This window comes from Pelodiscus sinensis, chromosome 1 (assembly GCF_049634645.1).
Source record: "Pelodiscus sinensis isolate JC-2024 chromosome 1, ASM4963464v1, whole genome shotgun sequence".
Lineage (NCBI taxonomy): Eukaryota > Metazoa > Chordata > Testudines > Trionychidae > Pelodiscus > Pelodiscus sinensis.
This window is the reverse complement of record NC_134711.1, coordinates 146,714,685-146,742,559: the sequence shown is the minus strand read 5'-3', so window position 1 is coordinate 146,742,559 and position 27,875 is coordinate 146,714,685. Positions and strand designations below refer to the sequence as shown.

The 27,875-nt window shown below is 45.1% G+C and overlaps 1 long non-coding RNA gene across 1 annotated transcript in view; it reads left to right on the top strand.

The window, feature by feature from the left end:
* LOC102452025 (uncharacterized) overlaps positions 1-27,875 on the top strand; it is a 67,241-nt gene that overhangs the window by 22,133 nt on the left and 17,233 nt on the right. Inside the window, exon 2 of the long non-coding RNA XR_012897294.1 lies at positions 17,110-17,232. This is a non-coding gene — a long non-coding RNA (uncharacterized LOC102452025). The remainder of the gene's footprint in view (positions 1-17,109; positions 17,233-27,875) is intronic.

The following is a 27,875-nucleotide window of genomic DNA, read 5'->3' as shown; positions in this document are numbered from 1 at the left end:
GATATTAGCTGCCAGAAGGCTGGGACAGGAAACATCTGAAGAAAAGCCAAGTTGCTCCATAAACTTTTGCTGAAAGTGCACTAGATGGCAGTCTTCCTTTTGAATTGTAATAGAGAGGTAGCCATGTTAGTCTGATCTTGCTAAAACAAAAGGAAAAACTATGTAGCGTTTTAAAGACTAACAAGATGGTTTAATAGGTGATGAGCTTTTGTGTGCCAGACCCACTTCCTCAGATCATATTCTGGAGGAGAATTGGCATGACCATATATACCAAAGGAATACAATGAAAAAAGTGAACACATTATTAAACTGACAAATCAGATTTATTACAGAAGGTGGGGTGAGGCGGAGGGAGGGAGGGAATAGCTATTTGAGTCAATGAATGGCTAATCTGGGGTGAGAAGGGAGAAGCTATCTTTGTAATGGTTAAGGTAATTAGCATCTTTGTTAAGGCCCATTCATAAAGTGTCAAATTTAAGGATAAAAGAAAGTTCTGAAGTTTCCCTCTGTAATCTGGTGTTAAAGTCTCTTTGAAGTAAGATGCATGTAGTAAGGTTGTTAAAAATATGTCCAGGTAGGATGATTTTTCCTTGTGAAGATGTCTGATGTCTGATTTGTGGGCATTAATTCTTTGGCGAAGTGTCTGAAAAGTCTGTCCAATATACATAGCAGAAGGACACTATTGGCACATGATGGCATAAATTATATTTCTGGATGATCAGGAATATGTGTTCTTGATCATTTAACTGACTGGTTAGGTCCAGTGATGGTGTCACCAGAGTAAATATGTAGATAAAATTGGCAACGGGGTTTTTTGCAAGGGAAAGTTCCAGGATTGGTATTAGTGTGGTATGTCCTGTGGTTGTTGGTAAGAATCTTCCTGAGGTTAGGTGGTTGTCTATAGGAGATTATGGGTTTGTCCCCCAGAGTCTTTTGGAGTGTAGTATCCTGTTCCAGTATAGGTTGTAGGCTATTGATAATGCATTGGAGGGGTTTAAGTTGGGGGCTACAGGTGATGACAAGTGATGTTCTATTGTTGGTTTTCTTGGGCCTATCTTGAAGTAGATGGTTTCTGGGTATTCGTCAGGCTTTTTAATTTGTTTTTTTATTTTCCCCAATAGGTAATTGAGATTTACAAATGCTTGGTAGAGATCTTGATGTTTCTGGTCTCTGTCAGTGGGATTAGAGCAGATGCGGTTGTACCTAAGGGCTTGACTATAGACGATGGATCGTATGGTGTTTCCTGGATGGAAGCTAGAGGCATGTAGGTAAGTGTAGCAGTCAGTGGGTTTTCTGTAGACAGTGGTATTTAATTTTCCATTAGTGATTTGTACTATGGTGTCCAGGAAATAGATCTCTCATGTTGAATGGTCCAGGCTGAGATTGATGGTGGGGTGTAGGTTATTAAAGTCCCTGTGGAATGCATCCAGTGTTTCTTGGCCATCGGTCCAGATCATAAAGATGTCATTGATGTAGTGTAAGTAAAGAAGGGGTAAAAGGGGACGGGATCTGAGGAAACGTTGTTCTAAGTCAGCCATAAAGAGACTTTAACAAGTCAAGCCCTTAGGGTATGTCTACACTACCCCGCTAGTTCGAACTAGCGGGGTAATGTATGCATACCGCACTTGCTAATGAAGCCCGGGATTTGAATTTCCCGGGCTTCATTAGCATAAGCGGGGAGCCGCCATTTTTAAATCCCCGCTGCTTCGAACCCCGTGTAGCGCGGCTACACGGGGCTCGAACTAGGTAGTTCGGACTAGGGTGCCTATTCCGAACTACCGGTACACCTCGTTTCACGAGGAGTACCGGTAGTTCGGAATAGGACCCTAGTCCGAACTACCTAGTTCGAGCCCCGTGTAGCCGCGCTACACGGGGTTCGAAGCAGCGGGGATTTAAAAATGGCGGCTCCCCGCTTATGCTAATGAAGCCCGGGAAATTCAAATCCCGGGCTTCATTAGCAAGTGCGGTATGCATACATTACCCTCCTAGTTCGAACTAGGAGGGTAGTGTAGACATACCCTTAGGTACAACCGCATCTGCTCTAATCTCACTGACAGAGACCAGAAACTTCAAGATCTCTATCAAGCATTTGTAAATCTCAATTAACCACCGGGGAAAATAAAAAAACAAATTGAAAGAGCCAGACGAATACCCAGAAACCATCTACTTCATGATAGGCTCAAGAAAACCATCAATAGAACATCACTTTCATCACCTCAAATAGCTATTCCCTCCCTTCCTCCCCCTCACCCCACCTTCTGTACTAAATCTGATTTTTCAGTTTAATAATGTGTTCACTTTTTTCATTGTATTCCTTTGGTATATATGGTCATGCCAATTCTCTTCCAGAATATGATCTGAGGAAGTGGGTCTGGCCCACGAAAGCTCATCACCTATTAAACCATCTTGTTAATCTTGAAAGTGCTACATAGTTTTTCCTTTCCTTTTGAATTGTTACTGAACCAAAGCTCTGCTGTGATGTCCAGGGAGTACTGTGCTGCTGGAGGTGCTGTCTTTCAGATGAAACATGAACTGAGGGCTGAGCCACTTGTGGATATTACAGATCCCATGATCCTTTTTCAAAATGAGGGTTGCTAAACTTGGTCCTGTTCCGATATGAGATATTCCATCCTGCCACCCTAAATTCTCTTTGCTGCCTCTGCTGTGAATTCTTCCTCACTTCCTATTCATAATCTTTGTTTAAGGTTGCTATAGTCCAGCCTTTGGTGTTGAATCCTGGAATCAGCAGCTTTTCAAAATTAGGGGAAATTAGTAGTACACGGCCAACCTTGTTCTTATTTAAATTTGCAGTAAAACTCCCTATGTCTACACTGGCCCCTCTTGTGCAAAAAACTATGCAAATGAGGCGAAGCATGGAATATCGCCACACCTCATTTGCATAATTAATTAGGCTCCGTTTTTGTGCAAGAGGCTTTTGCGCAAAAAAGAGCCATTTACGCGGCTCCTTTGTTGCAAAAAACCCCTCTTACGCAAGAGCTGTTCTTCCTGAAAAAAAATGTGGAAGAATGGGTCTTGCGCAAAAAAGGAGCCTAATTAATTATACAAATGAGGCGTGGCAATATTCCACACTTCGCCTCATTTGCATTTTTTTGAGCAAGAGTGGGCAATGTAGACATACCACAAATTGTTTTCAATAATACTATCTTGGTCTTGTAACTTGCACAGTGCTTTGGGATCCTTTGGTATTTAAAGGTGCTACAAGCAGCTACATTGACATATCAACGTGTTTGCTGCATTTGCAAATGATATATTCAGCTCTCAGATGTGAATTTGGGGACACTTTCTGTTCCAGAGTCTCAGGGATTCTGTGCATAGCTTCCTGAGCCCTGAAACATATGTGTCATGGCAGCATTGTATTTAATGTCAATGTAGTTGAGCAGTAATGAGTGAATGTAATACATTCACAAGAACTTTAGAGGGGGCCCAAGGGGTGAAGTCAGCTAGAGAAGAGAAAAGAAGATAATCCTATTTGTGAGTTTGCTTGAATAAAAGAATCTGATTATATCCACCTGGCAGTTTGCTCATAGTGGTGAAAACAACCCTGAGATTTGCATGGAAGCATAGTAGACTCACATTGGGAACTCAGTGTCAACTGGAGCCCCTGCTCAGGAGAAAACTCTGTATAAACTGATATCATAGAAGATAAGTCTGACTGTGGTTTAGTGTTAGTCAGTTTGGCTATGTCTACACTGCAGAGCTATTTTGGGATACCAGAAGTATCCCAAAATAGTTATTCTGTGTCTTTTGAGCAAGTCCGTTATTTCAAAATATAATGGGCTTGCTATTCTGATGTCCCTGTAAACCTTGTTCTATGAGGATTAAGGGATGTTTCGAAATAGGGCTCTATTTTGAAGTTAACTTGAAATAAGCTTCGCAATTTGCGTCGCTCAAATTGCATAGCTGATTTTGAGGTAAGGGTGCAGTGTAGATGTGCCCCATTAAAAGCCCACTGAACACCCAATCTACAAACTAGTCTTTAAAGAAAAGGGCCATGTTGCTCATCAAGCCTCCTAAACTCTCCAGCCCTCATCCCAGTCTTTGGGAAGGATAAGTTATTGTAATTATAGCCCAGTTCTGGAGCTGAATTCCATAGTTTTCTCTTATCTCTGTCATGAGCCCAAACAGTTCTGGACAAGGGGATAGGGTGGGGGTAGTTTCTTAAAATCCAAACCACATTTTAACCATTTTCCCCCTCTATTCTCAGGGTAATCCCAGGTCCAAGCACACAAAACTTAGTGGGATTTTAGAATCTACAGATCCTGTTGTCTTTATAACAGGTCAGACTAAAACCTGAGACCCTTGCACTTTACATCAGATGAGCTCTGCATGCAAATATTGTGTCCCAAGCATCTCTCAAATAGCCAGCCTCTTTGGTTTGGTTTTATTGTTTCATTTTGACTGGCAGGCATTCTATTCTTTGTGGACTTAGTTTGGTGGGTCTGCAGTTCTTTTCCTCATACTAGAGGGGGCAGCATACTCCCTCAGCTAAAAAGAAGGGAGCTGTCTGGTCACACACCCCTTTCTTTCTAGGAAAAGGAATGCGCTATCAGATGGCATTTTAGAACAGACAATCATTTTAAGCCCCTTTTTTATGTGCCTGTTTATAGTGATAGCGATTGATTTACACCTCTGAGTTGCCGGGGACAATTTATCACACACCTATAAATAAAGTAAAGGTGAATTCTTTCTATGCCACCTCACGGTTCCCCATCCCTGCCTTTGTCACAGCCACTAGGCGTGGCAGTCTCCGCTACAGACAGCTCCATAAGGGTGTCTGAGAGGAACAAAGGCACCAGCTCTATATTTCACCATGGACAGCAAGACATTTAACTTAATTGAGGGGTGTGGTGGAGGAAAAAGAAGTGAGGGGAGATACTCTATTTTTTCCATTACCTATGCATGAATATTAAAAATGTAGACGGTAAGAAAAGCAATCAGGAAATGGAAATAGAGGACAGTCTTTGGCTAGGTCTACACTACAAAGTTTTTGCGCAAAAACACCTCAAGCGTGTTTTTTGTGCAGATAAAATGAAAGAACAGAGGGTTTTTTCTGGTGTAGGTATTCCTCCTTCTATGAGGAATAACTCCTTTTTGCATAAGAGTTCTTGCACAAAAAGGTGTGTGTGGACGGGGAACAGGGTTTTTTTTTGTTTTGTTTTTTTTAAAAAGAGGAAATCGAAAAAAGCATAGGTGCCCTGGTGGCCATTCTGTAAATAGCAATCAGAGTTTCCTTTCGGGAGATCATCCATGCAGTCTGGACGCTGTCTTGTGCAAAAGCGCATCGCTTTTTTTATGTGCTTTTGCAGTGTGGGCGTGCTCTCGCACAAGAAGTTTTTGTGGAAGATCTCTTCCACAAAAAGCTTCTTGCGCAAAAAGCCTGTAGTGTAGACATAGTCTTTGGCTTGTAATACAGGGCTGTAGGTGAGCTGCCTTCTCCACTGAGATTTTTCATACAAAAAAATCTTTGCCTGTTGTTCTGATCGCTGCCCAGAGAAGCTCAAAGGGAGGCATGAAGAGAAGTAGTATCACAGAGTGGTTAGAGCACTGGACTAGCCCACCCCCATGAGTCCTGGGCTCTATTCCTGGTTATGCCACTCACTTGCTGAGGGACCTTGGACAAGAACATCATCTTGTTGTGCCTCAGCTTACCAATCTGTAAAATGGAGATATCATGTATTATTTATGAAACTGCACTTAAACCAAGTCTTAAATGTTCATACAAAAAAGTCAGGTTTATCCATTATTAATACTCTCAACCTATCAAGCCTTTTAAACCTTCACACTCTACCCAATTACCCTACCTACTCAATCAATGCCTTCAAAAAGCCTTGGAAGTGAGTTAGGCTTTGCAATGCGTAACAAAGGTCAACCAGTTTGGCCTAGGTCAGAAGAGAGAATATTTCATAGTCTATGGACCTACACTAAAAATGCCAAGCTCCCCAACAAACAGCTCTTGGGACATTCAAGCTGTCATTCCCATTGGAGATCAACTGCTGGTTTAAAACATCAGGAGAGAGGCAGGTATCTGTAGCATACAGGACTTAAACCACAGTCGCTATGAGACAGCAAGCTAACTCCAGAACTACCCGCAGACACAAACTGGATACCATGAAGAAGTAGTTCGGGGAAAGCCTGGTTTAATCGGTTGGCCAGATGTACACAAGCGGCGGCTGCTGACTGAAAGGCTGCTAGAAGGCAATTAGAGCCCAATCCTGTGAGATGGGGAACATCTGCTGCACAGGACCATTTGTGTGCTCCCCGCTGCACTTCAGTGTTGTGGGGGAAGGGAAGCAGAGAATTCTCAGCCTCGTGCAGGAACAGACCCTACTTGATCTGCTTGTCATCACCTAATGCGTTGATCCTAACTAATTTTAACAGGAAGATGGAGGACACTTCGCATGCCCAATAATTAACTTTTCCAAAGATCATGGCAAAGGTCAGAGCAAGGGTCATCTGATTTCTTTCAAATGCTTGTCTCCCATGGAGAAATTAGGGGATTTGCCCTTCTGTGACTGGTTACAACTGGAAGTGAACACACTTGGTGTGCTACAGGCAAATGAGGTCAGTGTTTTCCTTGTATTTCTTGCATGCACTAAAGGGACTGAGAGCATTGGAGCCATAGGAAAACACATTAATATCTGATGAGCTTCTGGCAGAATGCAAAATGCACCCGAGGAACAATTTTGTCAAAACATTCAAAATGCACAGACTTAGACATTAGGCACTGAGTAGCTGCCAACTATGTGGAGCGTGTGGGCTAGTGATCAAAGGACAGACCTGGGTATTGGGACTCCTGGGACTCTATTCTCAGTTCTGCTCTTGATTTCTTGTGTAATTAGTGAACACCTGGAGATGAAAAGTACTAGATAGAATTTCCCGTTTAAAGACATTTGGTGTTTGCAAGGAAAAGTAATTCTGTGAATAAATGCTACCAGCATTTAATAGACCAAATCTGAAAAGTCTACTGAAGTAACCTTTTTGCTTGTGTATCTTGTTTCCTCTTTTCCTCTCCTCTCACTAGATATATCTGCATGAAAATATGGTTTTTGTTTTATGGCTATTCATCTGCAGCTATTCATAATTCCCCAGTTATTCTTCTGCAAATAGCCACTATATGAATTACAATATTATTTACTTTCTTCAAAAAGCTTAAAGCTTTTTCATTCACGTGTATACAAGAACCACATTATTCACCGCTGAAATGCAGCAACTTCTGGTATAAAATAAAGCTATTTAATTGTGCTCAACTCACAGTGCACAGTATTTTCAGACAGAAGGTGAAAAATAACTTTGAATCTAACTGAGATTGCAGAAAAAAATTAGTTGGAAAAAATATACTAATTTGCATTAAAACTGGTCTAGTACATTACAAGGATGATGTGCTACACTTGTAAAAATGCTATGGAAACAGATCCATGAAGGGACTTAGGATATGTCTACACTAGCCACCCTAGTTCCAACTAGGGTGGCTAATGTAGTCATTCAAACTTGCAAATGAAGCCCGGGATTTAAATATCCTGGGCTTCATTTGCATGTTCCTGGGCGCTACCATTTTTAAATGCCCGGTAGTTCGAACTCCCTGCCGGCGGCTACACGCGGTATGGGCTAGGTAGTTCGAATTAAAGATCCTAATTCGAACTACCATTACTCCTCCTGCAATGTGGAGCTGGGTCTCTCCTCGGCTCTGCCTGGAGCGGGCCCCGGATCCGGCACCCCCCCGCTGGTCTCCTGCGCATCCTCCCACCCTGCCCCCAAAGCATCCCCCTAGGCCCCAGATGTCCCTGCCGCGCACAGCTCCTCCTCGCCGCCTGCCGCCCATGCGCGGCGTTGCATGTGGGAGGGGAGGATGCCTGGGCGTGACGTGACGTCACGGCCTGGGGTTTTGAAACCCGCGGGAGGCATGTGGCAGGGCCTGGCTGGCTCTGGGTTCGGCCTCCGGGGCCTGAGTGCGGACTCTGGCCCCGCAACATGGAAGGAGAAGGTAGGGAACCGGCTCATGCAGTGGCTACAGCGGCGGAGGCGAGGGGGGTGGGGAAGGAGAAGGGGCTTGGGTGGGGGAGGGAAAGGCACCAAGGGACAGGGGTGCAGGAGAGACAAATGGCAGGGGGCCAAGTGCAGACCATGAGGAAAAGGGCAGGAGGGGAGGTGTCAGTGGAAGGGGGGACAGGCTGATGCTGGGAGAGGAGAGGAGAGGAGAGGGGAAGGGTACTGGGGGCTGGAGGGGGAGGTGATGGGAGAAGGCTTGAAAGAAGGGGTGGGCATGAGGAAGGTCAGGATGGAACAAATAGTGTGTTAGGGCACAGAGGGGGAGGAGGGGAATGGGGCAGAGACAGCTGAGGGTATTAGGGAAAAAGAGGGCAAAGGGAGGCACCAGGAGGGTGCAGAGCTAAGGGAAGGTGCAGGTACCAGGGGATTCTGGAGTGAGGAGGAGGGGAGAGCTGGCCACTGGAAGCAGAACTGGACGGGGGAATCAGGGCAGGCTGGGGAGATTGGGGGGCTGGCGGAAGCAGGGCTGCCGGGGGGAGGGGGTGAGAATGGGGGCAGGGAGCTGGCCGGGGAAGATGTGGGTGGGGTGGAAGAAGCGGCCGCTGGAAGGAGGGCTGGATGCAGGCAGCGAGGCTGGCCAAGGGAGATTGGGAGGAGAAGCAGGGGAGAACTGGCTGCCCAGGAGGGGGTTGGGGGAAGTGGGGCTGGCCAAAGGCGCAGCAAGGGAGGAGGAATGAATTGGCATGCAGGGAGTGGGACTGACCCGACCCCGTTCCCCCCTTCCTCCCCACCCACAAAGCACGAGTTAGTCCGGCACAGGGATTCTACTGCCCACCACACACACACACACTCACACACACACACGCTATATGTCTGGTATTTTCTCAGTTTGTTTTTCATGTGTTTATATTTTGGGGCTGCAAAAAGCAGAACTGAAAAAAAAGGGTTCCAATTAAAGTAAAAAGTTTGGGAAACCCTGGTCTAACCAGCTTTCTGTCTGTCTTACAGCCCATGTATCCAATCCATATTCCTTAACTTGCTGGCAAGAATATTGTGGGTGACCATATCAAAAGCTTTGCTAAAGCTGGCACTGGGAGATTTGGGAGGACCAGAAACAACTTATTTGAATATTCATCATTTGATTAATGAATATACAAATATGCAAATGAACATTACTGGTCCTCCAAAAGTTCGTGAATGGATTTACTGGTCCCTGTGTCAAAAAGTTTGGGAACCCCTGCCCTATCCACTCATCTAAAACTTATTAGGGAAGTCCTCCTCCCTCCTGGCTATTTCATGTGATCAAGTATGCAAAGTGATTATTTGAACACAGAGCCATCATACTTGTAAGTGTGCCTTTTTCACACATAGCTGTGTGTTTGCATGTGATGTACTATTCTGCTTTTGTGTGTGACTGACCCCCCCCTCCTCCGACTCCTTCCCTTTCTCTCTGTCAGGCCACTTCCTCCTTCCCTCCTGCATTCTGAGGCTAGTCTCAGGCCAGTATTCACTGGGTGGCTGATAAAATGCCAGCAGTCTAGGCCTTAAAGAACTCCCTCCACGGGGTTCTGTTTTTCACTTCAATATCGGCCATACAGCTGAACTGACAAGTCCCGGAGCCCAGGGTGAGAGGTCTGCAAGCTGCCATATAACAGGCAGGATGTGAGGTGCACTCAGAGCCAGGCCAGTGGCTCCAGTGTGCCGGGTTAGGCCACTAGGCCCATCTCCATGGCAACTGCTGTAGTGCAAGAACCAAACTGCACCGTCGATGGGCTCCATTCACAGGGCTCAGTCTGGGAGACTCCGGGCACGGAACAGTTTCTGGGCCCTGGAAGAGTCTGACCCCTTCATGGCTTGGCCCTTTGCTCTGGGGACTGACCCCCACTCTGCCCTGATCCAGCAGGTTCTGCATCAGCTCCTCTCCACCTGGCTCTGCAGGCAGCAGGTGAGTCCCAGGAGAGGGGGGACTGAGTGGGAGGTGGGGATTCTGGGGAGAGGCAGCATGTAGTCTTGGGTGAAGAGGCATGGCAGGGGTCCAGGCAAGGGTGTTTGATTTTCAGCGATTAGAATGTTTGTAACCCTAGACTCAAACCAGGCTACCACTGAGCACACCCACTGAATCAGGTCCCCATATGCATCACAGGCAGACATGGCCATCTTCCCTTGGTTTGTGACTTGCTCTAGGTCTGAGTTAGGACTTGTGCTTTCAGATGTCTGGAGTGATTTTGCAGTGCACATGCCCAGCTGCAGAAATGTAGGCATTTATTTAGGTTCAGCAGCTGCCAAGGAGGAGTTTAGTGGATCACAGTGGTGCCTAAAAGGAGTTAGGCACATAAGTTCCTTTCAGGGTCAAGCCCTTAATGATTATTATTATTTAGAATCTCAATTTTAGGTTTCAGGCAAAGGATGGCACATCAAGTAGCTCCAGTTAGTTTAGAACCACGTTGGTTCAGGTGTTTGTGTGTGAAAAGGGGAATTACAAAAGTTAACACAAATAGAAGTATATTTATTATTTTGGGTCTAATTTCAGTGAAAAAAGTTACCTTGATTTAATTTAAAAATTCTTGTTAGGATTGACAGCTCTCCAAATTCACTTGGAGTCTCCAGGAATTAAAAGATGAATCTTTAATTAAAGATTATGTCATGTGATGAAACCTCCAGGAATATATCAAACCATAATCAGCAACCCTATTTTGCTTAAATTTCTTTGCAAACACAATAGCATTCTGCAAGTGTGCGGGAACTAAAAAATGACACTGACCTGAAAAAGGATAGCAAAACTTACCAAGCTAGTTTTGTTATTAGTTTTATCTGAGTTTTATATGTACACAGAGAAAAGAGATTAACACTAGCGATTTTGGCCCTCTGTGGGAAGAATCATTGTGAATCTAATTTTTTGCTGATAGCAAAACAATGGTAGAGTTTATAAGCAGAGAGATTTGAGCTAAAGATTTCAGTTCTAATATTCTAAGTATAGACAAGAAAAATATTTTTAATCTTTACAAGCTCTCTTAAGAAGAAAGTCTATTTATATGTGTTATACAAACCATAAATATTTAGTGTGCTAGACAAGTAATAATTAATATGAGACATGCTCAAGCAGACTTTTTTCACCTTTAGCATTTTCTAAACATAACATTTTGAACCAGAGGGTTTGAGCAGCCAGGCATCAGGGCAACCAGGAGAGCATAACAAGGGGCAGTGAGAATCAAGAGATGCCTTGAAGCACAGTTTTATGCATGGCCAGTTTTGAGACTTTGCCACGTGGCTCTTCACAAGTTGCTCCTGCATTCCCTGTGTTTGCCTTTAATTCCCCACCCCACCCCTGCAGTTCAAGCAATAAAGAGACCATTGTTCGATGAACATTAGTATTTATTAGGCGAGAACAACAGGGAAGAGAAAGAAGGGGGAACCAGAAAGAGGGAGGGGGCTCAGGAACGCGAGTGGTATTGCGTTCTGAGGTCCTGGAGGGTATGACTCCCCTTGAGTCATCCTCCCCATGTCCTGGGACCCTGGCAACCTCTGGGGATCCTAGGGGTGGAAGCCACAGGGCTGGTGGAGGAGGAATTAGGGATGTCATCAAGGCGGATGGGGTTCTGGGAGGAGACCCTCTCCAGACAGGATGTCACATGCTCCATTACTGTGGACAGGGAAACAAACATGGTCTCATCCTGCCTCACCAGCTGCTCCCTGGTGGCTGTCCTCTCCTGCCACTCTGCAATCTGGTCCTGCCGGTCTGCCTGCATCTCTACCACAAGGGAATGCATGTAGTCCATCTGCTCATGGAACATGTCCTCCATTGTACATTTTTGCCTGTGGATCTGAGCCAGGTGGGCAGATGCTGGAAGAGGGAGGAGGAAACACTGAGCTGCCTGTTGTTCCAGCTGCAAAGAAAAGTTAAAAGGGCAGACTTTAAAGCACATACATTGAATTAAGCCTAACTCTAATCTGTTAGCCTACACTGAAGGTCTCTGTAAAGACAAAGAAGATGTGTTCCACACAAGGCCAAATGTTTGCTTTGAAGTGGGCATTTTACGGCAGGTGCACAGACTTCTCAGGGGAGCATCAGGATGCACTTGGTCTGGAGGCAGGCAGGCATCGTAAAGGGCCAGCCTGGGCAGGAGCCTACAAGCAGGTGGGGGGGTGGGGCGTCAGAGAGCACAGTTTCCTGCTGTGTCCAGCTCAAGACGGGTCCAGCACTTGTGGCGTCCTGGGAACACTGCTTTCTTTTCTTCCCATAGAGGGGATGTGTGTCCAGCACATGTGGCCTTCTGAAGAGAGTGCTACTAGGTTCCCCTCCTTCATGCAGGTTGCCATACAAGATATCAGTCTTCTCCAAATCACACAGAGTGATTGGGAGCATATGCTGACTGAATGTGGCCATAAACCTGGGCCTTATGCTGCACTGCTTTGTAGTTCAGTGATGCCAGACCACTTACTGGTGGCTTGGCATGGGAAGGTGTCCTACCATGGAGGATGGCATAAGACTGACCTTCCCGAAAACCTTGTGAGAAGGATCAAAGAGTTCCTCTGTAAGATCTTCATGGAGCTGTGCAGAAAAGACTCCCGCTCCATCTGCAGACATGTGAAGAAGCTGTTCTGGGCCCCCCGCGCTGTGTACAGAGCCTGCACTGCACCTCACAGCCCACTGCCTTAACCCGCTTGTAGTTAGAAAAAGTCTGTGAACTCACCAGAAGTGCCCTCCCCAGGGTTGGTGCTGGATTGGGAGACATCCTGGGAGGGGTGGACTGGCTCCAGCATTAGGAACAGCTCCTGGCTCTTGGGGATCACTGGCTGGCTAGTCTCCTCCTCCTCCCCCTCCATCACCATGGTGTCCTACAGGTGTGTCTTGGCTGAACTCCACGACTATGCTAGGGAAGTTGGCTGCCCCCCCTCGCCGCATAATGGCATCCACCTGGTCATAGAAGCAGCACGTGTGAGGTGCTGCACCTGACTGTCCGCTCTCCTCCTTTGTGTTATGGTAGAACTGGCGAAGCTCCTTAATTTTCACTCAACACTCCTGGCTATCCCTGAAATAGCCTTTATCCCCTAGGCAGCTTGCAATCCTGCCATAAATCTCAGCATTCCTCTTGCTGATTTGGAGCTCACTGAGGATGGATTCATCTCCCCACTCCTCAATGAGGTCCAAAATCTCCTGGACAGTCCACGTTGGCACTCTTCTGTGCTCCTGGGAACTGGAACCCCTGGGAGCAGAAGTGCTTGAAGTTGTTGCACTGTTGGTCAGATTACTCAAAGCCTTGTCCATGTGTGCTGTGGTGTGCTGCTTGCTCAAGAATGGGCTCACAATGCTGGCCACACGGGAAAGGCCCTTCTACTGTTCCCGGGCCTTTTTCAGCTCAATGGGAGAGCAGTAGAGGTGCAAGTTCTGGCCAGAAGGGGCAGAGCAGGAAGCTGTGGGAGGCCTCCTGGAGGCCAATAGTATCGACTTTCTGGCAATGCTGCATCTACACTACTGTAAATTCAACCATGCAAGGTCTAGAATAGCGTTATTCCTCGTGAAAAGCAGGAGTATTGAAATTGACTTCTGTGGCCCTTAAGGTGGATGCGACAGGCTTGGTAGTATGTACACATCACTTTTTAAAAATCAACCATATATGGCTAAATTCGATGTAAATTCTTAGTGTAGACCAAACCTGGATGCCCATATTACTACTTTTCTGGAATCAGCCCCAGAAGTTATGTCAAATACACATGCCACAAAGTTGGTGTTACACTGAATTAACATATTTTACATTTTGAATGCGATTCTAACAGGAAAAGTGAAATGGAGTGCTAGATTCATCCCTGAGATATGTTACTGCTTCAATGTTAGAGACGAGCAACACCACAGAGTTTGATGGACAGCTGAATACAGGAATTCCCTTCACCCATTGAAGCCCTAGTGTCAATGGAAGAGAGAACCAAACACAACTTTAAAATCAGAAGTAGCTTTCAGGGGGTTGGGAGAAGCCAGTTCTCCACTGTGATAATTCCCATTTTGCTTATTAGTCAGGGTTGAGTAAGTCAGACTAAAGTGCAAGAGCAAAAATCCAAGTGGTGGTTGTTAGAACTGTGATAAGAATTCACTTCACAGTGCCTGAAAATGAGAAGCAGGAGGGAATGACAAAGAGCATAGGCATACAACACAACTCTTGGGAAGCCTGTACTTAACTACAAGACAGGACCTAATGAACACCATGCTGATGTCCTTACTCTATGGCAACTAGGCTCTGTCCTAATAGCAGCACCTGTGGGATTCCCTTATTGAGTGCAGAGTCTTTTTCTGCGGCCGATGGTGTTCTGAGGAAAGGTTCCAGTATGACAGCCGTGTGGACTAGACCTAGGCCACATTTTATCCAGAGTCAGAACACCATGGGTAGCTGCAAACTTCTCAGCACAGCTAAGCTAGAGGAATTACTTTTCTGGATAGAGAGATGGATGAGGGCCAGTTTTAAACTAAAGAACATAGTTGCATCATCTCTTCAGCCTCTGTGAATGGAGAGGAGCTGGCCCCTTCTGATCTGGCTCAGGAGGAACAGAAGAAGGTGTGGGGAGAGCTGCCTTTGTGACATGAATTCCTCAACCTCTTCCCCTCCCAAACCCCACTGAAAGGACTTTGTAGTATCCTGATATGTCAGTGAGGATGGGGCAGGGAAGCCATCCACTCCTAGTAGATTCTACTATCCTGAAGACCATGATGAAAGCACTTCAGTGGAATTTACTGAAGAGTCTGTAGTAACTTGGCCAGCTTCCTCCTCTCTGTTTTTTCTCCCTCTCACAAGTTTCCTATGAGAACCAAGTTGTTGTGGCACTGCAGAAAACCATGTGGAGCCAGCAGAAGTCCAGAGGCAAGGCACATGGGTGGATTCTCTAAGAACCATAGAAATAAAGGAATGAAGGGGTCCCTTGGTTTAGCATGCTGCATCCCACCATCTCTCATGATGGTACAAACTCCTGCCCAATGGAAGAATGAAGAAATTCTGTGCAGATTTGCCACTCTCTTATGCTAAAATAACCCATACAGAAGTGGCTCCACATGCTGCCCCTCATCTATAGGCACCAACCCCACAGCCTCCACTGGCCACCGCTCTCCACACTGATCAATGGGAGCTGCAGGAGTGGTGTCCGCAGGCAAGGACAGCATATGGAGACCTCCTGCTCTGACTTTCTCAGGGGCTGTAGGGACATGCCAACCACCTTCAGGAGCACAATGTGTCAGGACACCATACTATAACATAGCTGTGCTCTAGCTGTATCATAACATAGTTTGGTTCCACTTGGGTAGATGGAAACAAACTGTGTTTATAATTATGTTTTAGCCCTTCAAAGACCTGGCTCCCTATCCATTAGTAGTGAAGTACATTCAAGGTGCTGGTAAAGATTTACATAGCCCTTAATACTTTCTGTTCAGAGGTTGCCTCTCCTTCTGAGACCCACAATGGTAGTTGTTCTAATCCAGCACATTGTTCTAGCCTGAGATCTTTTTCAAGAGCAAGTCTAAAACTCTGCAACACAAATTATACATCCCAAAATGATGTTGACTCCGAGATCGCTTTCTTGAATGGTAACAGCTACATTAGACATCATGGATGGTTCTCTGAAAACAACTGCTCCACATGTAGTGGCAGTTAAGAAAGCTAGCAGAGTATTATGAACTACAGGTTGAACATCCTGGTCTGGGACTCTGGTCTGGCAACATACAAGGTCCAACAAGTTGCCAGACCAGATTGCCTGGGACCAGAGACCCCAGGGAGGCTGGTGGCAGAGAGTGCAGTTAGGAGCCCAGCAACCGGGGCTGGCCATGGAGCCAAGAGCCTGGTGGCCCAGCTATGACGAAATGCCAAGGAGCCCAGGGGCTGGCTATGGAGCCAGAAGCCCATTGGCCTGAAGGCAGAGGAGCCTGGGGGCTATGAAGGGAGCCTGGTCAGATCTGATGATGGACCTGGGGACTGTCCAGAGTCCAGCAGCAGAGGGGTTGGAACTGACCTCCCTTAATCTAGCAAACTCCCTCTTTTGGGACTGTTTAGGTCACAAGACTGCTGGATTAGGGAGGTCCAATTTATATTGGAAAAGGGTTAGATAAGGCAGAAAATATCATAATGTCACTTGCACCTTTAATACTTCATGCAGTTCTGATTGCCTGTGCTCAAAAAAGATATATTAGAAGTCAAAGAAGTACAGAAAATGGCAACAAAAATGATGAAGGGATAGAGCAGCTTTCATATGGGAAGAGATTATAAAGACTAAGACTGTTTATCCTGGAAATGAAATTACTACAAGGGGTACGATATAGATCTAGAAAATCAAGACTAGTATAAGGAAAGTGAATAGGGAAGTGCTATTTCAAATGTAAGGAAGTACTTATCATAATGCAGAGTCAACTTGTGGAACTTGTTGTGGGGGATATTATGAAGGCCAAAAGTGTAACAGGGATCAAGAAAGAATTTGATAAGATAATGAGGAATAGGACCATCAATAGTTATTAACCAAGATGGTCAGGAATGTAGCCCCCTGTTCCAGGTAACCCTAAGCCTCTGAAGCTTGGACTGAACAACAGGGAATGAATCACTTATAATTGTCCCATTCTGGTCATTCTTTCTGAAGCTTCTGGCATTGGCCAGTTTCAGAAGACAGGAGGCTGGGTCAGATGGACCATCAGTCTGTCCCAATATGGACATTCTTGTGTTTTTAGTTTAACATCCTCTTGTAGATATCCAATTATACATATCCAATCCCTACTGTTCTCAGATGGTGCTACACGATTTGCCTCTTTACCAAAGCATTTCCCAACAATTTGGAGCAGAACTGAAATCCCACTCAGCATCTTGGGAAAACAAGTACACAAAAGATACAATGCATTTGAAGCAGTGTTCCCTCTAAACTGCCTGTCAGTACAGCTTAACAGGTGATTCATCAGCCCAACCCAGTCAGTCAGCTCTGTGCAGGGAAACCTGAGCCTCTGACTAAGCTGAGCTGATTAATCACCACCTGTGAAGCTGTGCTGCTGTGCAGTTTAGAGGGAATGCTGATTTGAAGTATATAACAAAATACTGTAGTATCAAGATGATGGTATCAGCTTTTGGTCATTATTATTGATCCTAGGATGGATTTGAACCAGTGACTGAGAGAGAGAGAAGGATTCTGTCACCAATGTCCTGAACTAACATCTCTGCCTTATTACCACCAACATGGGTCTTGATGTGGAGAACAGCAAAGTTGTCAGAGGTAATTTCATCTGAAGATTTCCTTCTAGATATTTATTAGTAATACTTCTCCTTCTGTCACTGTCATAGTTAATAGAGTTTCTAGGTGTGCATGGCATTTCTCACTCAGCTCTTTGCCCTGAGAACCTATCAAGCTTCAGGGTGTCTTCTATCTGGTGATATTGTTTTCCATGGATGAGTTTTCAGCAGCAACATGATTCAGTCCACAAGTTAGATTCTGATGTGCAACTGCCTACCATTTATTTCCAAAAGCTATTTAACTGATTGTCATCACTCACTGCCAATGTTTGTGTGTTCTAATGAGAGGGCCAGTGAGAGCAAATTGATAGTTGGTCCAGCTTGGAGGTAACATGCATGAAAATGTCAATGCAAATATTGAGCAAAAAGGATTTGAAAATCAACAGCCCTTTCTGTCACTGAGTACAGCTTAATCCTCTTCTAGGCCTATTGAGAGACATCCTCAGTGAGTCTCTGACGTCAGCGGAGCTGTTGCTCTCAGTCACATTTCAAGACACTCAACTTTTTGACTGAAGTAAAAATAAACTGCAGAGAGGGGGAGAGATTTTTTTAAGGCAAAGAAGCCATACAGCTTCATAAGTGATGTTGTTTTTATTCCAAGACTTATGTGCAGTGAAAGAGATTAAGGAAACTGGGATAAAAATAGCATTCTGTAGATATCTGAAGTGGTTTAGCCTTCTTAAAAATGAAACACTTCATGATTTCTCTTTCTTTCAGTCAAAGGGTTGAAAGTGAGCTAAAATGCTCCGGAAAAATCCAGTTAGATGGATGTTACAACTTGGTTGAGGCAACTCTCAGTTATATCCTGAGAATTTTAGATGCAGGATTCGTATTAACACAAATGAAGGATGCTAAATAAAGGGATGTTGATTTTCACAAATGATGGAGGAGTGGCTTGAGTTCTTCACTTTGAGCAAAGAGGATACTTTGGGAATATCTGCATTCAATCAAAGGCAATGTATGAAACTTCCTAGGAGTCTGAGGATGACCCCTAATGTTCCTTAATAAGAGCAAATTGCAGCCCATTGGATTGCATAGGTGCCTAGAGATGTACTTTGAAAAAAATGAAGACAATTGAGTGTAGTCCAAAAGTCCTAGCATGCAATGCTTCATCTTGATCCTATAAGTCCTCGCTTGAACCAAGATGAAGCAGAGCAGGGTGGGATCTGGTCTCTGGGTGAGTGACACTCCATATTATAAATGTGGATGGCCCTGGAGCTCTTTGTGCTGTGTTTAGGCCATCTGTAGCCTTCTGAGTTTACTTTTCGCAAAGCACCTACATAGTCATTCCACTCCTACCTTCCAGGAAAGGGAGAGAGATTTGTGGTAACCAACCACCATACCCCTTTCAAAGAGATAATCATTGTGAGTCCTACTTGTGGGAAAGGAAACGAATTGCAAACATATGTAGGATAGCCCAGTTCCCCTTTCTCATTGGAAGCCTTCTACAAGCAGGCTTGTTGGCTGTGTATATGTAACCAATATATTGTGGATACCGAAAAGCAAGTGTTAGGTAATAACTCTTAGCAAATTACTTAAAATTTATAAGTGGTTATAAATATTGAATGGGTGCACTTCAGTTTGAAGTCCGTGTATACTCTGTAATTTAAAGCTTCCATCTGGAAAGGGTGTTTCAAGTTTTAAAAAGCCTCATTCATTCTCTTATTTTAAAATATAACCTATTAAAAATTGAGACACCCTTTTAGGAGCTGTTGGGGGCCCTCAAGTAACTAAAACCTAACATGGTTCCCATTTGTTGTGGCTCCCAATGACATTGCAATGTAATCCTGCCTGACTGAAGAATGCAAGGATGTCCTCTTGTGGTTGCCCTGTGGTCATTAATGTCATGAATATGAGTGGCCTCAGTTGCTTGTCATATCAATCTTATTCAGAAGATGTGTGTGAGATGACCTTGGCAGAGACACCTGCAAAGCACATTAAAATTAGGTGCTGTGGATTGAGAGTTCTTTAGGGTGCTGAGAATCTCTTGGAGGTGCTAAGCACCAATGTCATCAATGAGAGTTGAGGGCACCAAGATCCACCAGGAGTTAACACGTCACAGAAGAGAAGTCTTAAGTCCTGATCAGAAGCCCAATGGAAAGTTTCCTAAACCCAGACCCTTAAACGTATTTAAGCACCTAACTCCCACTGTTAGGTGCCTACATATTTTTGAGGATCTGGAACCCAGACTTTAATAGGCTCATGTTAGTCCCTCAGAAAGGAACCTGTAAGAATACTAAAACAAGAGCTTCATATAGAACTCTGTGACTGTGATAGCCTGTAATTAACGCGGCCTCTGCTGTCTACTATTGTACACATTGATCGAAGTAGACAGGGTGGCTGTGCCCCTTCTTGAATGATCTATTTTGCCCAGAAACTATATGGTTGTTTCTGTACCAGTCACCCCAGCTTGCAGATTTGAAGCTAATAATATTGAATTCTGGAAGAAGCTGAGTCTGCATCATCCTTCTCAAAGATTGACAATAGTTACTAAACACAGCACGCAGGATAGTTAAGTAATAACCGGAAATCATCACCCACGCAGGGTGAAGAAGAAAAGGGATGTATTTATATATTAACTTGTTTCAAAATAAATATTGATTCACTCTCCAAGTTACTAATTAAACAATTAGTTTATTTTGTAGCACTTTTTTTAAAAGGAGAGAAATTTCAGTGATTTCTAGTTTGTAAATAATTACTGAAGTCAAAATGAGTTAATCTATTTAAGTAATTCTTCAGTGCCTTTAAACTTTCATTTCCAGTTATGGGTGACTTTTTTAATGTGCTCAATAAAGGCAGTGTGAAGTTAGCAAGAATGTTAACAATTGTAAATAATGCTGTTGTATAAGCTTGTCCTCACCTCCATCTCCATGTATGTTTTTATACTGGAATATCTCAGCACCTTAAATTGCCTCTGTTCTCCCTGCTGTCTGTCTGTCTCTGTGCTTTCCTCCTACCTCTCCATTTGTCTCCCCCTCAAGTCTCAGCACTTTCTATCTTTCCCCTGGTAATTAATGTAATGATATGAGTGGCCTGTCCACCTCATTTTTGCCCACACTCTCATCCACTGCCCATTGATGTCAGTGGAAGTCTTCTCATTGACTTCAATGGGCTTCAGATGGGGCAGGTCCACATTGCAAATGAAGCGGGGAGTTAAATATCCAGTGCTTAATTTGCATAAAAATAGCCACTGTTTTTGCTGGCCCAGCACTTTGTCAGCACAAAGCAGCAGTCTAGAGGGGGATCTGTCGAGAAAGAAAGCCTTGCAGGAGGCATAAGGGATCTGCCAAAAAAGAAGGAGAGTTTGTACAGGGCACTGAAAGCAACCGGTAGCAGAGTTTTGTGTATGTCTTCTGGTTTATTTGACTGAACATAGTGCTGGTGAATTTATTTGCAGCACCTGAGTCTGGAGACTGATTCCATGAATAATAAAAGATACAACACAGACTTCCCCCATACTGGTTCACTAATGTGCATTAAGTCTATTACGAATAGGTCACCAAAAAACTCCTCCATATTTATGCAGTCCTTGGCCTCTCTACTCAGATTGTCTATGTGTTATAATTATGGAAGTGTGGTGATGCAGACATCTGTCCAGAAGGAACTAGGCTGAGACTTACCAAACTTATTTCATGGGCTACCAAGCAAGGTATCGTATGTTGCAACTTTGAGATGTTCATTCAAACCACACCTTGGGAAGTAAACATCCCCATAGCTCATTGCCAATTCCCAGAACCATCCAAATGCCAATACTATGTTCAGATGGGCATATGAAGTGGAAAGAAAAAATGTCCACCGATGCTTTCAAAAGCTTGGAGTTCCTCTAGGAACTCCTCCCAAGAGAGAGGTTTTATTATTCTTGTCATTTGCTGTTTATCAATATAAAAGCAACATTCAAAGTCACAGAAGCTACCCTATCCACAAAAGGCTCAAAGTATTGAATTGTGTCCTTCACACTGGTCTGTGGGAATTGCCGCAGCCGCTGCACAGCAAGAGAGGAACCCCTGCTGTTTAGAAAAAAATGTGGGTTGCTATAGAGAGCTCTGTTAGTTCTCCTAGGAAACTGTCAAAAGCATATTCTGAGTAACAGCTGGAAAAAAAGCAATTGAATAGAATTAAAGGGGCAATGACATCCTGTGTTTGGAAGTTTCTCTACTGATGAGAGTAGAGGAATGGGAATCAGGATTTCTGGGTTCTTGCAACATGGTGACTTGCCGTGGGGGCTAGAGATCTTGGGCTGTGCCAATCTACTTACAAGATGAGCCCCATTTGAGGAGAATCCTGTGAGTTGAGTATAAAAGGAGCAAGAAGCTGCAGTGAAGGGGGAAAGCTTGGGAAGTGGTGGTAGACTCTGCAGAAAAGGAAGAAAACTTTCCAGGAAGGAAGGCCTGGGTGGAGGAAGAGAAATCTTGGATTGTATGGACTTATGAATGGACATTGTTTTGGGATACTGAATTTTATTCACAGGTTATTTTACATTAAGAACACCAGTCCCCAAGGAGAGGTATTTTTGACCAATTGAAACCTTGAAGTGAAGTTTATTTGAACAGTCCAAGAGGAGAAACAGGAAGGTTACCTGTAGTGTGACCCTAGGCCATGAGTAGTGCATAGGAGGCAGCTGGCCTCGCTATAGTTCTTTTCACCGCTGTACTATTGAGTTGCTTGGTAACTTTAGTCAATCCATTTAAAAGCTCAGTGCCTCAGTTTGTCTATTTGCAGAACTGGAATAAAATGTCTGGCTCTAGGGTTTCTGCTATCCTAAGCTAGTGAGAAAATTATTTCCCCTTTCAGCATGTACTCACCCATACAGAATTACTGAAATATTTTTGAAGCTCAAAATTACTCCTTGCTCTCTGGCTATGGCTACACTACAGGGTTTTTGAGCAAAACCAGCCATTTTTGGGCAAAAACCTGTGGAGCATCCACACCTCAAGCATGTTTTTGTGCAAGAAAATCTATAGTCAATTGACAGAACAGAAGGCTTTTTGCAATGTAGGTATTCCTCCTTCTACGAGGCATAACTCCTTTTTGTGCAAGAGTTCTTGTGCAAGGTGTGTGTGGCTGCTCAACAGGGGTTTCTTGTGCAAAAAGAGCCTATCACAAAAAGCACAGGTGCTCTGCACTTTCTTGTGCAAGAGCATCCATGCAGTGTGGACACTCTCTTGCACAAAAGCACATCACTTTTGCTATGTGCTTTTGAGATGTGGACATGCTTTTGAGCAAGAAGTTTTTGCGGAAGATCTCTTCTGCAAAAAGCTTCTTTTGCAAAAACCCTGCAGTGTGGACAAAGTCCTGGACATTATGGGAACGTCTATACAGCAGCGTTATTCTGGAATAACGGACGTCATTCCAAAATAACTGCGCGCGTCTACAAAGCAAACCCATTATTTCGAAATAATTTCAAAATAACGGGCATCTTATTCCAGAGTCTGTAACCCTCATTGTACGAGGAAAAACGCTATTTTGGAATAGGGTGTGTGTAGACAGGGCAGCTGAAACTATTTAGAAATAAGAGGCCTCTAGGAAATCCCACAGTTGCCCTGCTGGTCACTCTATCCACAATCATCAGAACTCTATAGCTTCTGTTCCCATGTAGCCCTTAAAGCTGCAGCCTCAGGGGAAACAGTGTGTGGTACACAGGAGGCCCTGACTGCCCTGAGCCACACAGCAGCTGTCACACCAGTGCTTTCTGCTGCCATGAGTGTCTCCATTGCTCTGACTGGGCCCTCCACAGCTGCAAGGGAGTCAGCAGCCAGCTCTCAGGATCCTGGCCGGGGGCAGAAGAGGTGAGCACCTTCCTGCTCTGGTGCAGAGATCCTGGACCAAAGGTCTGGGGAGAGAAGGCATCTCTGCACAAGATGCAGGATGCAGACGTCTACAGCCAAATGGCTGACAGCCTGGCCACCAAGGACCACATGCTCACGCAGGAGCAGGTGCACCTGAAAGTTAAAGAACTTAGGCAGGCCTATGCCAAGGCTAGGGAGCTCAGCACCTTCTTCCCACATTATGCCAAGCTCCTCTACATCCTGGGGGGTTGGTCAGTACCCCCCCCCACCCGGGGGGCACAGCTGATGATGATGATGAGGAGGAGGAGAAGCCAGATGAGGCCAGCACCAGCTCGATACCTGTTAGCCAGGAGGTCCTGCTTGCCCTGGAGCTGGCACCCCCATCCAGGATGTCTTCCAGGCATCATGCAAAGCTGGAGAAGGCCCCTTAGGTGAGTGCCATTACTTTCCCTAGACACACATGAGTGGAGGTGGTGGGTGGCGAGAGGCTGCTGCGTGCTCCTCACTTGGCCTTCTTGGCCTGCTTGTCCCTGGGACGTGGAGGTAGTGAGGCTCCCCTCTGGAACATATGTGTCCCTGCAGGAAAGGGCCCACTATCTTGGCCACAGATGCACATCAAAGCACATCTCCTTCGTCTGACCTGAGACCTTTCAGTCTCAGCTCAGAGATGAGGGCTAGGCTTCATGCAGTGTCTCCTGAAATGACTGTCCTTCTCTTTGTTCTCCACAGCTGGACCAGCTATGAGAGGGAGTGGTCGATACCTCCTGTGCCATCCTCCCAAACCTGCATGACCCAGTGGTGCAGGAGAGCCCACAAGGACCTCCAGAGGGGGTTAGCCTCTGCCTCCCACCCTGGCAGGAAAGTCTCCCCCTTGCTTTCACAAATATTGTGAAGGACACAATACACCAACACCACCAGGTGGATGTTTTGCTCACTGAGGTCCAGCTGGGTGAGGAGGCAACGGGACCTCCCCTTGAGATGTCCAAAGGTACCCTCCACAACAATATGGACAATATGCTGAGCCTGGCATTGAAGCATCCTTAGCTTTGGTCCAGGGGTCCAGTGTAGGGCTTCAATAGCCTGGGGAGTAGAGGGTAGGCTGCATCCCCTGCAATACAGACCAGCATGTCCATATCCCCAACCTTGATGATGCAGTTGTGGGAAAAAGGTGCTGGCATGAAGCTTCTGGAAGAGGCTGGAGTTTCAAAAGACACGTGTGTCATGCACCTTCTCCAACCACCCGACGTAGATGTCTGTGAACTGGCTAAAGTGGTCAATGAGGGCCTGCAGGACTATTGAAAAGTACCCCTTGCAGTTAATGTATTCGGGTGCTTGGTGGACGAGGGCCCAAATAGGGATGTGGGAGCCATCAATAGCACTCCCCCCCACAGTTGGGGAAGCCCATGGCATCAAATCTGATGATGATGGTGTCCATGTTGCCTGGGTTGATGACTGTGCAGCAGGACAGTGTTGATGGCCCTCATCACTTATAGAAGGAGACAGAGAATCACAAGGTTGTCAGGGCCCTTGGGAAGCCCCTGAGACCAATCCCACCCTTTCTTGCTCCATCCTCTGTCAGTGGTTTGTGAAGGCAGGACTGAAAAACCTTCTGGGGAGAGGGCTTCCACCACCACCATCATCATCCCCTGTTGCCTAGGGAACCCCACTCTAGAAGTTCAGTTCATCACCCTCCTGGGACAATAGCACAAGAGCATCGTACTTGCATGACCACTGGTCAGTCTCCCCACACCAAACTGGTTCATGACAGATTGGTAGCTCTCTGGTATGGCGTGCTTCCAGATGGCAATGGCTACCCGCTTTTGGGGGGGATGGTGGGTGTCTCATCGCCGAAGGGAAGGGGAAAGCCACTCGTGCAGCTCCATAAAGGTGTCCTTCCAAATACGGAAATTGTGGAGCCACTGCTGGTCGTCCCACCACTCCAGGATGATCCGGTCCCACCAGTCGGAGCTGGTGTCCAATTGCCAGAAGCGGTGGTGCAAGATGTGCAGGGAAGGGCAGGTGGCGTTGAGCTGCATGAGCAGTGCCTGGAGAGAGGTGAGGAATTGCCCCACAAAGAGCTGGGGGTCCTGTTCCTGCAGGACCAGGGAGGCTGCCCACAGAAACTGCAGCAGGAGGTGCACTAAGACATGTAAGAGCAGTCGACTGCTGGGAGGCAGGTCCGGCTCCATGGCAGGAGTGCTGAGATGTCCACAAGGGCAACCACAACAGGCCGAGAAAAGACTTTGCTGTCCCTCAAGGTGGTAGGCAAAGGAGAAGAGCCTAAGACATGGCTGTACAGGGGTGTCCCTTTAAGCTGGAGTCTCAGCTTCAGGCAGCAGCTCCAGGAAGAGAGTGATGTCCTGATGCCCTGCCAGAAGTGCTTCCGGGTGGCCTTAAATGCGATTCAGGTCCAATGAGTGTGGATGCTGTATTTTGAAATAGAATTGAAATAGAATGCGCTATTTCAGTTGTCATGTGCTGTGTAGATGTGCTTTTCTGAAATACTCAGAAATGATGTAATTCCTCCAAAATAGATTATTCCGAAATAAGTGTGCAGTGAAGACATGCCCTTTGGGGCTTAATTAATGTTGCTGAAATGCTTTGAGATCCCATGCTTTGAAATGCTTTGAGATGAAAGGTATTGCTCCAAGTATTGTATTATCATTGGGCTAAATTATGGGTGGCATTATGTTCCTGTGGCTGCCCATGGAGTCAACTGGAATTAGGGGCGTTGAACACCTTTAAAGATTTTTTAAAAAGTTTTCTTCTGTGCCATAAAAAGCCCCCAAATCTCTCAACACCATGGGAAAATGAAGTGTTTCATAGATAAATAGAAGACATGATGCCTGCCCCATAGAGCTTAAATAGCTCGGTTATTTGTGTATGATATCTAGATGGAGTATTATATGCAGCTGTTTCCTTTCATACCTATTTAAATTGCTTTACTGTACTGTGTTGAAGGGGAAAAGAGGGAAACCCTTTGCTTTAGGGCATTTCCAGAAACAACTTTGGAAACCACTGTTGTCTGCTGACTAGGAGGTCCTTGATTCACAGCACAAAGCCTCAAGAATGAGATATGGAATGATTCACTTTACTGATTGTATCTGCACTGCATGAAGGTCCATACGGTGCTCACTAAACTCCCCAAAATGCTGCTCCAGTATGCATTTGGCTACTCTCTTCTCTGTTCCAAAATACTGGTCTGACTACTACAAGCCACTTAGCTGGAGACTGATAAGAGCAGAGGTTTTGTAGTAAATATATATATTGTCCTCAAAAGGTTTTTTAACAATACCACTGAGACAATTTTGACAAATACTTGATTAACTGCCCATCTCACTCTGAAATCTCACTGTGCAATGGTTTCTTTAAATCCCAAGGACAAAGGACTCTTTATTTTCAAGTATCATAAATAAACCTGTTAAAATAATACATCTCCTAGGAATAATAAAATAGGCAACTACACTAAACACATTAGTTCTGCTCCACTTTGTGTAAGTTATGTTTGCCTCTTTAAACTACAGATGTCTTTTTCTTTCTGGGAGAAAAAAGTGAAATTAGCATTGATTAAAAGTGCTGTATTAATAAACCTGGAGACTAAAGCTGATTCTTTATGAACCAGTATTGCCAGCAGCAGCACAGTACAGGTGAGAAGGGAGTTCACGCTTCTTGGCCCCTTCAATGGAGCTGTCACTTAAGTTATCTCTATTTTATGAGTTCTTGTTAAATGGACACGTGTCCATTTAAAAGAAAAACTAGACCTCTTTTCAAAAAGGTTTAGGCACTTAGATGCCTAAACCTCTTGGGAGTCTCTGCAACTTACATTGTCAAGTGCCTAAATTACTTTTGAAAATGGGAATTAAGCTCCTTCCTTCACTTTGGAAAATGTTATCCTGAGACTCACCAAGTCATTTCTCACAGACCACCAAACTTCTATAAGAAATCTCTACCAATTGATGGCCTCTACTGTCTTGAGTCAAAGTCACTCTAGTCAGCTAGAGGTAAAAAGCTCTGAATCCCATTTCCAAAGCTAACTATTCCCTGGAGAAAATAATTGAAACAAATGTATAAAAATTAGCACAATCTAAAGGGTGAGGGCTGGGTGTGCAATGATTTTATGTATGCATGTCCTGTAAATCCTACTGGAGGAATCACTTGAGTGCAGTTACTAAATCAGCATCAATAGCAGCATGCAATTCGAGTTGAAAGGTTGTTTGGAAAGATTTAGTGGTGTGTGAGGGATCCCAGAGACTTCTGGATATGTTGTAAGGGTTCTCAGGCATGCACATATGGATCTTTGGACACCATTACCTCTGTCTAAAGGATTTTTGTAGGCCAAAGCCTCCACCTCTCTCTCAAATTTGTCTGTACTTGTTGCCAAGGTGATGAAGCTGTTCAGTAGAAGCCATTGATCCTTCCAGGTAAGTTTTCCCATTCTGTGAGGCTTCATGCAGGACAGGAAATTACAGTCCTTGATGTCTAGTTGTTGAAAAGATGTTGCTTTCCTCTGTATCCCTGACAAATCTAAAAGGCTTGAGTTTTTCTCTCTCTGCTCCTCATACCCCGAATGACCCTCCTTTATCTTCTTCTTCAAAGTGAGACCCAAGCTGCCTTCTCACTTCCATCCATGGGATCAGAGGAGGATACTGTGTAGAAGCTGAGGCTGCTGGGATCATATTAAACCCTGTCCTGCTAAAACACCATCCAAAAGGTGTTAACCCAAAGAAGCAAGGGCACACACAGAATGAGAAGTTGCTAGTCAAAGGCAAGGCTCCATCTTCACTGAGCTGGGGCTTTGGGTTTCTTGGAATCATTGATTACTATAAGTGCAGGTCGATAA